Consider the following 5,570-nt stretch of genomic DNA (forward strand, 5'->3'; position numbering starts at 1 on the left):
AAGATTTTCTGTTTGCTCCAATGACAACATTTAATTTTTAAAATATAAGCTTCTTTCACCTTCATATAAAAGATCAAGTCCCCACTCTGTTGCAATTACAGGAACAATAATGCTGGGGACTCTGCTGGGAGAAGCAGATCTGTCTGTCTGTCTGTCTGTCTGTAACCTGGCATCTGCCATGGTAATGATGCCCATGCAGCAAACCTGGTGGGCATCGTGAAGGGAATTTTCTTCCTCCTCTTCAAAGGTGAAGAACATGACTGGTTCCTTTATCTACTGCACGTTTCCTGACTCAATAAAAAAATACTGAGATTTTTTACTCTTCTTTTTATTTTTTTTTTCTGTGACAAGACTTCACTGTATAATAAAGATGTTCTCATGAGTAGAAAGAGGAGCTCAGCCACAAAGGGACATTACCCACACATGGAGGGACAGCCCCACACTGTCCCAGCCCCCCAGACACAGCCCTGAGCCCTCTGTGTGAGCCCACCCCAGCTCTGCCCGGGACTGACTGCGCTCCAACGCAGGAGCAAACTCTCCCTCCCCAGCAGGAGGCACAACTGCCGCTCCTGTACAGACACTGCCTTGGCTCCTGCACTAACCAGGAGTTCCTAATCTTTGGACTTCTCTGTGCTGTAACAAATCTTGGCTTTGATAACCTTTTGGCTTTGGAAAGCACAGCTTCAGATTGTTCTGTGCAGAAGAACTGTGTGCTATCCATTAGCAAATTGGACTTGCAGCATTGCTCTCCTTTTTTTAATTTTCAGGCTCACAAGAAAATTGGCTTTTTTATTATATCTTAAAGCTGTACCCTCAGTTTCAGACAGGGTCTGTCGTCCCCCCACACCACCAGGTCTGAGTTACCCCAGTGCCCTGTTTGCCCTCCCTGCTGCACCTGTGCTGCTCCTGCAGGGCAGTCCTGGATTGTCCCCAGCTGGACCTGTCAGTGGCATTGCCCTCAGCTGGACCTGTCAGTGCCATTGTCCCCAGCTGGACCTGCTCGGTGGGACTGTCCCCAGCTGGACCTGCTCGGTGGGACTGTCCCCAGCTGGACCTGCTTGGTGGGACTGTCCCCAGCTGGACCTGTCAGTGGCATTGCCCTCAGCTGGACCTGTCAGTGCCATTGTCCCCAGCTGGACCTGCTCGGTGGGATTGTCCCCAGCTGGACCTGTCAGTGGCATTGCCCTCAGCTGGACCTGTCAGTGGCATTGCCCTCAGCTGGACCTGCTCGGTGGGACTGTCCCCAGCTGGACCTGCTTGGTGGGACTGTCCCCAGCTGGACCTGTCAGTGCCATTGCCCTCAGCTGGACCTGCTCGGTGGGACTGTCCCCAGCTGGACCTGTCAGTGGCATTGCCCTCAGCTGGAGCTGTCAGTGGCATTGCCCTCAGCTGGACCTGTGAGTGGCATTGCCCTCAGCTGTGCTGGGCAGCCAGGGTGGACAAAACCCGGCCTGGGAGCTGCCCCTGCCCTCCTGCAGGGTCTGGGGCTCGGGGGGCACCTGCAGCCCTGCCCTGCCCGGGGTCACCCCCTGCCCCAGAGGCTCTCCCGGGGACAGAGCGCTCCGAGAACTCCTGAATTAACTGCCCTGGAAGGCTTTTGGAAGGTAAGAGCAACTTGGGCTCTCTTGTAACACCCCGAGGGATGAGGAAGGCAAATCTTTCCACAGGCTCAATTCTGCGAGAGGGAATCAGTAATTTGGAAGTTTAATCTCTGCTCCCACCTAGAAAGGACAGGACAAAGGCAAGTTGCTGTGTGATGTGAATGAGGACCTTGGCAAGCAGAAATTTCTTCCCTGCTGTTATCCTGGCCTGTAGAAAAGCCTCAGAAAAAGATCAAGAATTGGGAAAGAGTCACAGATATCAGAGTTCTCATTTCCAGTGCTTGAAAGGCCCCAGGGAGAAGTAATTGGAAAATGCTTAAAATCATATTGTTATAAGGCAGCCACATTTTGCTTTAAAATTGCAGTGCAATAATCTTCTTTACTGATGGCAAGAAATGTGGTGAATTTAAAAACCCTGACAGAGAGCAGGTGGGCAGGGCTGTGTTTGCAGCTGCCCGTGATGCAGTGTGGATGTCCCAGAGGAGTGCTGCAGCATTCTAGCCTCCTGTAAAAACCCCAGCCCTGCCTCTCCATCCCTGGGCTCCTCCTCAGCTGTGTGTCCCTGGCTGCAGTGCCTGTTCCATGGGGTTTCCCTGTAAGGGGTTTAAATCATCCCTTGCTCTTGCACTGCCATGGCACCGGGCTGAGTTAGCCTCTCCTCCTGTGCTGTGATGGGCGCTGGGTGCCACAGGGCTCCTCGTGGGAGGAGACAGAAAAAATGTAATTTTTATTTTTTTTAATGTATGTCATTTGATCTCAGACTCCCAGGAGATGTAAAGGAAGGAAAGGATAACGACATACCAGGAAGGTGCAGGCTGAGCACAGAAAGGTCAGGATTTATACCATGTTCCATGTGAAAGGAAGGGCAAAAGCTGCTCCTGCAGGCAGGCTGTGATGTGGCTGTGAGCTTGGGAAGCTTGGTGTGTTGTTCCTGTGTTCCTCAGATATTTTGTGTTCTGATGTGAATTCCTGAAGTGCGGAAGCAAATTAATTCATTATCAGTTTTGATAAATGATGAGATGCTTACACATGGTTTTTAAACACCTGTGCCACGTGGCTTGGCCAACATCACAGTTTGTGAATGTTCCCTGAGCAGCGTGGCAATGTCAGAGCAGATATTGTGCATTTTCCACAGCTCTGTATCGGGTCTGCTCACTGTTTCATTGCCACTTCTAGGTCATTAGTGAAGTGACACCCGAGGGGGAACAGAGAAATCAAATGACAGTGTAGGTGATGTCTGACATTAGCCAAATGTCAGCCTTTCTGATGGAGGCATCAAAATTAATCTGAAAATGTTATACCATTTTAGTCATTTTCCTAAGAGATTGCAAATACGAGAGGCAGGCTGATGACATTTTGATTATAGTTTCAGATTGCAGAGACCTTGCAGAACACACCTTCTTCTCTCCTCTCATGTAATTAAAACCTGCTGTCACCTTGATCTTTATTATATTTTTCCATGTCCTGGCAGGTCTCTGGAGTTCTGTGTGCTATTGATCCTTGCTGTTTGAGCAAATTCAACATGTCAATATTGCTCAGATGAGCAAGTGGCTCTGGTGTTTTGCGTTTAAGGGTAAACATGAGAGAAGCACATGGCACAGTGAGAGTATCGGTAAGAGCGCACAAAGAGGTGCAAGGAAGTGAACTCAATCATGGCTCAGGAAAGGCTCCAAGCCCTGGGGTGACTCCATGCTGGGTGATCCCAAAGGGACCCCTGGAGCTCTCCCTGGGCAGGAATGGTGTTTGTAGGGCCACGGTGGGACAGGAGCTGGGCTTTGGGCTGGCAGCTCCCCGTGCCCACCATCCCTGAGCTGGGTTTTCCTTGCTGAAAATGACTGCCGGGCCGTGAAAGCCAAGTGTGTGCAATGCAGGAGTACTCTTATGATGGATTGATTTTGGCTGCAAATCTGATTTTTGGCTGTAAATTCTGCTGCAGAGGGAACCCAGGGAGGGTGACGGTCCCGTGAGGTTTTTGTGGAGTGCCTTGGCCTAAAGGTTTGCACAGGGTTTCCTGTCAATAGGTTTTATTTGCTGGTGCTTCTCCTGACAAATGCCTTCTAAAAAGCAAGTGGTCTTTAATTCAGCTGTGCTCAAATTTGCATTCCTTTAATGCAAAGCAGATGCTCTGATATCACCAGTGGCAAGGAGATAAGCTCAGTCCAGAGTTTTCTCAAGGAAATTAAAATGTTATGGAAGACAAATGCCCAGACGGGAAAAATCCCACAACAGCCCTAAAGCAATCAGGGAAAAAATTATGTGGATATTTGGACTTTACATTTTAATGAGACTCTTTGGAAACATTAAATCCATTTGCTTTTCCTTTTCTAGGCTTACAGAAGGGACGAGACAATGACTGTAAAAAGAAAATTTGGCATTAATATCAGTGAAGAAAAGGGTTATGTTCAGTATTAAATTCCTTCATGGATACCTTCAGCATATAGTGAATAAGTAGAAATAGATTTAAGAAACACTGTAAAATTAAACTTTATAAGATTACTTTTTTATGGAATATGCAGTAGCTGCCACATAGAATAAATGTATGTTTTTCATTATATTTTTATTATTCATTTAAAGCACATTAAGGAGCAAACAACCATCAAAGAAAAAGAAACTTATTAGATTTAGCAAGTAATCATATCAGTTTTATGTATGGTTATATTTTGTGGAAGAAGGGAGAGATGCATGTCAGGTGTCCTTTCAGGCTATTCAGTGAGCCATTTTTCTTTGGGAGAACAATATTAATGGCTGTTTGGCTCTGCTCCTGCTGGATTGCATGAGCGTTTTGTCTTCTTTATTACAGTTCCTTATAAGAGTGCCATTACAGCTGGAGCAACCAGCAGAGCATCTGGAGAAATGGATTGCTTTGATTTTGGTCTCTAAATGGGCCTTGGTTTGTGTGTGCTCCTAATTTGTTTAAACATTTGGGGAAGGGTTTGTGGCTGTGAGTGGTGTTGAGTTGTTGCAGGCTGTCCTCCAGAGCTGAGACTGTGCTGTGGTGGGAGAATCTGCTGATAAACCTTGGACTGGGCTGGTGGGGACCAGGGCTGGCTGTGTCCTTTGGGTTCTCTTTGGTGGATGACGCCCCTTGTCACCTTTCTGCCTTGGCTCTCGGTCCCTCCCAGACCAGGATCTGCTCTCTCCTGGCTGTGCCAGCTCAGCAGGACCCCCTGCCCTGCCCTGCCCGGGGTCTCTGGGCTTTGGGAGCTCTGTGGGTTCTCCAGGCTGAGTTTGTGAACAGCCCAGCTCCCCCAGCCTGTCGTGGGCAGGGAGGGGCTCCAGGAGCTGCACAGCATCCTGAGAATTCCCTGCAGGGACCCTGGGCCAGGTGTGCTGGGCAGGAGGAGCTCCAGGAGCTGCACAGCATCCTGAGAGAGCTCCTGCAGGGACCCTGTGCAGGGAGGAGATCCAGAGCCTCAGCAGTGTCACAGCATCCTGAGTTCATTCCCTGCAGGGACCCTGGCCCAGATTCCTGGGCACCGAGCAGATCCAGAGCCTCAGCAGTGTCACATCATCCTGAGAGTTCCCTGCAGGGACCCTGGGCCAGGTGTGCTGGGCAGGAGAAGCTCCAGGAGCTGCACAGCATCCTGAGAGCTCCTGCAGGGACCCTGGGCCAGGTGTGCTGGGCAGGAGGAGCTCCAGGAGCTGCACAGCATCCTGAGAGAGCTCCTGCAGGGACCTTGTCGAGGTTCCTGGGCAGGAGGAGCCCCAGGCTCCCCAGGTGTGCCAGCTCCCGAGCTGGGCTGCCTCACCTGGCTGCTCCTGCTGGGCTCAGCCAGCCTGGGCACAGGGGTGGGCACGCTGGGCTCAGCACAGGGCTGGGCTCGCTGGGGACAGCAGGGTGTCCTGCCAGCTGTGCCAGGGCTGTGCTGCTGCCCCAGCCCCTCAGCCTCCCTGGGCACGGCCTGTGGGAGCTGGGATCCGCGCTGGCAGCACCTCGGGCTCAGCTGAGATTCCCCTGGCTGGCCCCGG

The 5,570-nt window shown here is 50.8% G+C and overlaps 1 long non-coding RNA gene across 1 annotated transcript; it reads left to right on the forward strand.

The window, feature by feature from the left end:
• The first annotated feature begins 2,364 nt into the window (after positions 1-2,364).
• Positions 2,365-4,047, forward strand: LOC132077986 (uncharacterized). Its single transcript, XR_009419217.1, has 3 exons — positions 2,365-2,430; positions 3,073-3,213; positions 3,930-4,047. It is a non-coding gene; the product is annotated as an uncharacterized LOC132077986 (long non-coding RNA).
• Positions 4,048-5,570: the final 1,523 nt, after the last annotated feature.

Source organism: Ammospiza nelsoni, chromosome 11, assembly GCF_027579445.1.
Source record: "Ammospiza nelsoni isolate bAmmNel1 chromosome 11, bAmmNel1.pri, whole genome shotgun sequence".
Classification (NCBI taxonomy): domain Eukaryota; kingdom Metazoa; phylum Chordata; class Aves; order Passeriformes; family Passerellidae; genus Ammospiza; species Ammospiza nelsoni.